The sequence below is a fragment of the Oncorhynchus mykiss genome, chromosome 20 (genome assembly GCF_057628025.1).
Source record: "Oncorhynchus mykiss isolate SJ-2025 chromosome 20, ASM5762802v1, whole genome shotgun sequence".
In the NCBI taxonomy this organism is placed as follows: domain Eukaryota; kingdom Metazoa; phylum Chordata; class Actinopteri; order Salmoniformes; family Salmonidae; genus Oncorhynchus; species Oncorhynchus mykiss.
In genome coordinates, this window is record NC_143041.1 from 29,953,470 (window position 1) to 29,960,908 (window position 7,439).

At 43.6% G+C, this 7,439-nt stretch overlaps 1 non-coding gene across 1 annotated transcript; it reads right to left on the minus strand.

The window, feature by feature from the left end:
* Positions 1–1,494: 1,494 nt before the first annotated feature.
* LOC149974558 (U7 small nuclear RNA) lies at positions 1,495–1,547 on the minus strand. Its single transcript, XR_016489657.1, has one exon. It is a non-coding gene; the product is annotated as a U7 small nuclear RNA (small nuclear RNA).
* Between the last annotated feature and the right edge of the window lie 5,892 nt (positions 1,548–7,439).

Below are 7,439 nucleotides of genomic sequence, written 5' to 3' on the forward strand. Positions count from 1 at the left end.
CAGTGGGTCTAAGTCCTAGAGAGCCCTTTCGTCTGATAAATTACCAGTAAAGAGGAGATAATGGGAGATTGATTTTGGTCTAACAGACTTATTCTATAGCTAATATTATTCACCTACCATTTTTTCTCTTTCGTATTTTCCCTGCGTTCTCGATAGGAGGACAAGTACTTTCACATGCTATAATTCAAACATTGCGGAGAACACTGGCTATTTGAGAGTCTCTCTGTCTCTCACAAGGATACAGGGTTCACAATTTACTTTTGTTTCAGAGAAACTCTACTGAAATGTTGGAACCCCCGTTACAACAAAACAATACATTGATGGTCAAATGCAAAATCTCCTTCTTAACCCCAGGGACAAGCCACAGATGTCCCTAAATATAAGCGAGGTCCTCTGTATACTGTAATGCATTTGATAGATTCTGTATTCAGAATGTTCGTCATCTTTACCCCAAACCACAGAATGTAACAGCCGTCTAGGGACCCCACTTATAATGCTGTGGTGTTCCAGTGGTTCTAGAGCCTCATCAATCAATCCTCCTTGCCATGGCTTGTTGTGACGAGTCAGTCCAAACACTGGAAAGTTGGCACCATCATAAAACTATCATAAAAAGCAGCAAACAATTTGCACTTATGAGAAATGAAAGGGAGCAGTAGTTAAATGTTAAACGTCATGGGATTGAAGTGCTCTGTGGTGATAGATGTAGGAATGAAAGAAAATGAAATGAGCATCATTAAACGAAAATAAAAGCTACACAGGCAGGTACATGCCATACAAAGGAGGCACTTCTTTCTGGCTCGTTCCATAGTGTGTGTGAGTTATTACTCCAGACTGAGTCAAATCAGGTCCTAAACATGTAGGCTTGTTTGAGAGGACTATGACGCATAGACCGAGGGGTCCTCAATTACTCAGTCTCACCTCACCTCTGCCTAAACCTCCCCCTACCTGGCGCAAACCCAACCACCCCATGCCACTCATGATTTGTAGATGTCAAATTAAGAGCCAATTAGACGCAATGGGCCTTGCAGTGTAACATTTATTACCATCAGGATTTGATTAAGCACCAACAAGATTTTTACTCTGATTGTTCTGTCAGAGGGTATAGCCTAGCTCTGATGGTTGTTCACAGTTTCTACACACAACAGAAACCTTTAGTAATCAGCCAGTGTAACCAACATAAAAAATACTAGATTATACTATGGTCTAAATACTGTAGTATTAATATATTTATATACTGTATTATTCACTGTAGTTTTTTTTTGCAGACTGTAGCATACTGTAGTATTTACAGTTAATTAACTATAGTATAAATACTGTAGTAAAGAAATGTGTAGTACATACTGTAGTAATTAATGTTGTGTTTTTGCAGATTGTAGTATACTGTTGTATAAACTGCAGTGTTTCTGCAGACTGTAATATACAGTACTGTAGTTTTTGCTGGTGTAACTGTAGAATTTACTATAGTGTTTTTGTTTTACTATCTTTGACATAGAAGGAGGCTTTCTCCTTGAGGAAACCTGCTGGAGAAATACTAAAAGAGTACAGTTTCCATAACCCGTAGATAGATGTAATTATATAGTATTTACTATAGTTAAAAAAGTGCCGTATTTACTATAGTATTCTACGTGAATAATACACATGACTGAGGGATACTACAGTGTGAAGTATAGTATTCTATAGTAAACTGTAGTATTTTTACAGGTGGAGAAGTTTATTTTGCAGACACTCTCATCCAGAGCAATTTACAGGAGCCGTGCGCAATGGTATGTTCACAGATTTTTCACCTAGTCGGCTCAGGTATTCAAACCAGCAACTTTTTGGTTACTGGCCCAATGCTCTTAACCGCTAGGCTACCTGCCACCTACTTTATTGCCTTTTTTAGTGTTGCACAAACGGTTGTGTAGAAATTGTGTAATACGTATTAAAAGTGTGGAAAATAGAGATAAATGATTTGGAGCTTGTGTGTTCCAGATTGCACAAGCCAAGGCTGCCTACTTAAAAGGTGAGTAGTGGTTGATCCTCTGTCAATGTTCAGCTATGTATGGTGTCGCTCACACACATGCACACATACATGCACACACAAATGCTATTTTCCTTTTAATCCTCTCAGATGAGTATTGTTGTAACCATTACAGCTGTTCTTTAAGTGGACTGTGCCCCTGTCTGGCCGTAAATGACAAAAACACAGAAAATTATCTAGTTGCTTAATATATGGAGTTTTACTTGTACAGATGGGGAGAGGTCTGGCCGTCATAAAGAGATGCTCTGCTTTTGTGACACCACACTCCAAGTTCTGCAGGGTCTAGTTTTGTCTAATCTTGATTATTGTCCAGTCGTGTGGTCCAGCGCTGCAAGGAAAGACCTAGTTAAGCTGCTGCTGGCCCAGAACAGACCGGCACGTTTTGCTCTTCATTGTAATCAGAGGCCTGATATACAACGCCTCTCCCCTATTTGACCTAGACAGTTTATGTGTATGCATTGATATGTAGGCTACGTGTGCCTTTTGAAAAAATGAATGTAGTTCTGTCCCTGAGCTGTTCTTATCTATTGACGTTCTGTATTATGTCATTCTGTGTTGTGTTTCATGTTTTGTGTAGACCCCAGGAAGAGTAGCTGCTGCTTTTGCAACAGCTAATAGGCATGCTAATAAAATACCAAGTGCCAATTTGTAAAGATTAGTGTTAACTGCAGGCTTAACCTTAGTGGAAGGAAGTTTCTAACAAACTTCACCAATGGAGTGGGGCCGAGAGCAGGCTTTGTGGAATCTAGCTCAGACTACATCGATTTGCCCATAGTCAATACTTAAAAAATTATAATAATTATGCAATGCCCACCTTGTACCTATGTTTGTCCTCTGTAGTTGCGTGCCTTTCTTTGTTTGCTGAAGTCCATACTTTTTTAATAAACGTTAACCAAATATCACAGCTGACTGTTTTCTTGTTGAGATTCAATTGGCACCTGCGCACTTGCACTGAGTTGCCATCTTAGAGCAACAGCAATGAGCAAACAGCCAATGCTTGTGTTTGACGAACGTTTAAAGAAAAAGTATGGATTTCAGCAAACAAAGAAAGGCACACAACTACGGAGGACAAACACACAGTAAGTACAAGGTGGGTGTTTCACAGCTTTACACTCTGCCTTGACCCACCTGGACAAAACCAACACCTATGTGAGAATGCTGTTCATAGACTTTAGCTCAGCATTCAATACGGTCATTCCCTCTAGGCTGGTCACCAAACTCCATGAGCTAGGGACCAGCCCCTCTCTCTGTAACTGGACTTTGTACTTCCTAACCAACAGGCCCCAGTCTGTCAGGTTAGACAACTTCACCTGCTCAACCCTGAACCTGAACACTGGTGTGCCACAGTGCTGCATGCTGAGCCCCCTCCTGTACTCCGTCTTCACCCACGACTGCGATCCTATACACGGTTCCAACACCATCGTAAAGTTCGCAGACAACACCATGGTGGTAGGGCTGATCAGTGACAATGACGGGTCAGCCTACAGGGAGGAGGTCAAACACCTGGCTGCATGGTGCGCTGACAACAACCTGGCCCTCAATACAAAGAAAACCAAGGAGGTCATTGTGGATTACAGGAAGTCTAAAAGCTGCAGCCATGCCCCAGTTCTCAATGATGGCACTGAGGTGGAGCAGATGCCCAGTTTCAAATTCCTGGGTGCCTACATCTCTGATGACGTCTCCTGGACCATCAACACCTCAACCCTGGTCAAAAAGGGTCAGCAGCGCCTGTACCTTTTGAGCAGGCTGAAAAAGGCCCACCTGTCTCCCAAGATCCTGGTGAACTTTTACCGCTGCACGGTCGAGAGCATTCTAACTAACTGTGCCACAGTGTGGTTTGGGGGATGCTCTGTGGCTGACCGGAATGCCCTGCAACAGGTGGTGAAAACTGCCCAGTACGTCACTGGGGCCCAGCTCCCTGCCATCATAGACCTGCAGCGCAAGCGGTATCTGAGGCATCATCAGGGACCCTTCACATCCATGCCACAAATGGTTTCCCCCCTACCATCAGGCAGGCGGTACAGGTCTCTACGTTCCCGCATAGGCAGGCTCAAGAACAGTTTCTTTCCAGCTACTGTAACCCTGCTGAACTCACAGCATTAGCCATATCCACCCGCCCACCACTTAGTACTGCCTCTCAGGGACCTTGTTGTACTACTCTCTTTGCACTCTTCATGGCACTACTGAACTCTGACATTGCTTTGCAAAGTCAGATTAAAACCTCTCTGGGATAGCCGCTAGCGGGACACCTGTCGACAACTTCCAGTGAAATTGGAGGGCGCGCAATTAAAAAAATAATCACACAAATGATGGATATTAAATATTTTGGAACAGACCTTATATCGGTTAAAAGCTTAAATTCTTATTAATCGAATGCATTGTCCGATTTACAATAGGCTTTAAAGCGAAAGCATACCATGCGATTGTTTGAGGACGGCGCCCCACATCAACACATTTTTCAACCAGCACAGGCTTCATAAAATCACAAATAGCGATTAAATAATCACTTACTTTTTGAAAAACTTCCTCTGTTTGCAATCCAGTTGGGTTTTCTTTGGATTTTCTCCTACCATATCAATTGTGTTATAGTCTTGTGCATTATTTTTAACATTTCTACAAACTTCAAAGTGTTTTCTATCCAATGCTACCAATTATATGCATATCCTGTCTTCTGTGCCTGAGTAACAGGCCATTTACTTTGGGCACGTCAGTCAGACAGGAAGTGGAAAAAATAGGGGCCTAGACATTATTCAGTTGTCCATGTACATGTCTACCTCGGTAACCTCATTGCTGCTATCTCTGCATTTCAGCTGCGTACCTCCTTGCACTTTCAATTTGCATTCATCTCACATTAAGACTTGCCATTTGCCTTCATTGCACATTTATACATCCCACTTAATAACATACATTGTACTTAATTGTTTTGCTTATACATTTGTTTGCACTCTTTTATTTGCACTTCTGGTCTGATGCTAACTGCATTTTGGTGTGCTGTACTTGTTCAATGACAATAAAGTTGAATCTAATCTAATCTATAAATTATTATTGACCTTGGACAAATCGATGTAGTCAGAGCTAGATTCCACAAAGCCTGGTCTCGACTCCACGCCGTTGGTGAAGTTTATCAAACACACCCTTCACCATGGAGTGGAATTTAGCTCGCCAGCTTAACCCCTACCTGGTCATTAGACATGGACAAACCAGATCACATGGCCTGCAAATAAATAAATAAAATGAAATGCTGTGTACCATGTGTCTGTTGAAATGGTTTTCGTTGTGTCCTAAAAAGTTACAGAACTTGTTTTCAAAAGAGAGAGGAGTGGAGAGGAAGGGAAATAGAGAGGGTGGAGAGGAAGGCAAGGGAAAGAGAGAGGAGGTTGGAGAAGAAGGGAAATAGAGAGGGTGGAGAGGAAGGCAAGGGAAAGAGAGAGGAGGTTGGAGAGGAAGGGAAATATAGAGGAGTGGAGAGGAAGGCAAGGGAAAGAGAGAGGAGGTTGGAGAGGAAGGGAAATAGACAGGGTGGAGAGGAAGGCAAGGGAAAGAGAGAGGAGGCTGGAGAGAAAGGGAAATAGAGAGGGGTGGAGAGGAAGGCAAGGGAAAGAGAGAGGAGGTTGGAGAGGAAGGGAACTAGAGAGGGGTGGAAAGGAAAGCAAGGGAAATAGAGAGGAGTGGAGAGGAAGGGAAATAGAGAGGAGTGGAGAGGAAGGTAAGGGAAAGAGAGAGGAGTGGAGAGGAAGGGAAATAGAGAGGAGTGGAGAGGAAGGGAAAGAGAGAGGAGGTTGGAGAGGAAGGGAAATAGAGAGGGGTGGAGAGGAAAGCAAGGGAAAGAGAGAGGAGGTTGGAGAGGAAGGGAAATAGAGAGGGGTGGAAAGGAAAGCAATGGAAAGAGAGAGGAGTGGAGAGGAGGGGAAATAGAGAGGGGTGGAGAGGAAAGCAATGGAAAGAGAGGGGAGATTGGAGAGGAAGGGAAATAGAGAGGGGTGGAAAGGAAAGCAATGGAAAGAGAGAGAGGAGTGGAGGAGAGCGGAGTGGCGACGAAGGTAAATAGAGAGGGGTGGAGAGGAAGGGAATCAAGAAGAGTAGAGAGGAAGGGAAATAGAGAGAGGTGGAGAAGAAGGGACGGAAAATAGAGAGGGGTGGAGAGGAAGGGAAGAGAAAGAGAGAGGGATGAAGAGAAAGAGAGAGGAATGGAGAGGAAGGGAAATAGAGAGAGGTGGAGAAGAAGGGAAGGAAAATAGAGAGGGGTGGAGAGGAAGGGAAGTGGAGGTGTGGAGAGGAAGGGAAGAGAAAGAGAGAGGAAGGGAAGAGAAAGAGAGAGGAATGGAGAGGAAAGGATGAGAAACAGAGAGGAGAGGTGTAGAATGATAAAGAGATGTAAAAGGATTCAGTGCATCTCCACATCAGATCACTAGACTTATTTGCGCCATCAGAGAGCCATCATACATTTAAAACCAGAGACTTTTAGACATTTACTCCATAAGTATTTTAAGTATTTTATTGGGTGATTCATTTTCTATCAAGGTATCTTTACTTTTTCTCAAGTATGACGTTTAAGTACTTTTTCCACCGCTGGTTAAATACCACAATAACAGTAAGCAGCGCTGTGGTACAAGCCTGGACATGATGTTTGCATTATAGTACAGCACATAAGAGCAAATGCAATGGGTACAGATTAGTGTTAACTGCAGGCTTATTAACCCCTACCTGGTCTACATTAGACATGGAGAACCCAACCTGAACATAGACCGTTTAAACACTGTATACCATGTGTCTGTTGAAATGGTTTTTATTGTGCCCTTCAAAGCTGCATAAAAAAAAACTAAGAAAGAGAGAGGGGGAGAGGGAGGGAAGATAAAAAGAGACGGGTGGAGAGGAAGGAAAGGGAACGAGAGAGGAGTGGAAAGGCAGGGAAGAGAAAGAGAGGAATGAGGAGAGGAGGGGAAGACAAAGAGAGAGTGGAGAGGAAGAGAGGATAAGAGAGAGGGGTAGAGAGGAAAGGAGGATAAAGAGAGAGGGGTGGAGAGAAAGAGAGGATAAAGAGAGAGAGGTAGAGAGGAAAGGAGGATAAAGAGAGAGGGGTGGAGAGGAAGAGAGGATAAAGAAAGAGGGGTGGAGAGGAAGAGAGGATAAAGAGAGAGGGGTGGAGAGGAAAGGAGGATAAAGAGAGAGGGGTGGAGAGGAAGAGAGGATAAAGAGAGAGGGGTGGAGAGGAAGAGAGGATAAAGAGAGAGGGGTAGAGAGGAAAGGAGGATAAAGAGAGAGGGGTGGAGAGGAAGAGAGGATAAATAGAGAGGGGTGGAGAGGAAGAGAGGATAAAGAGAGAGAGGGGTAGAGAGGAAAGGAGGATAAAGAGAGAGGGGTGGAGAGGAAGAGAGGATAAAGAGAGAGGGGTGGAGAGGAAGAGAGGATAAAGAGAGAG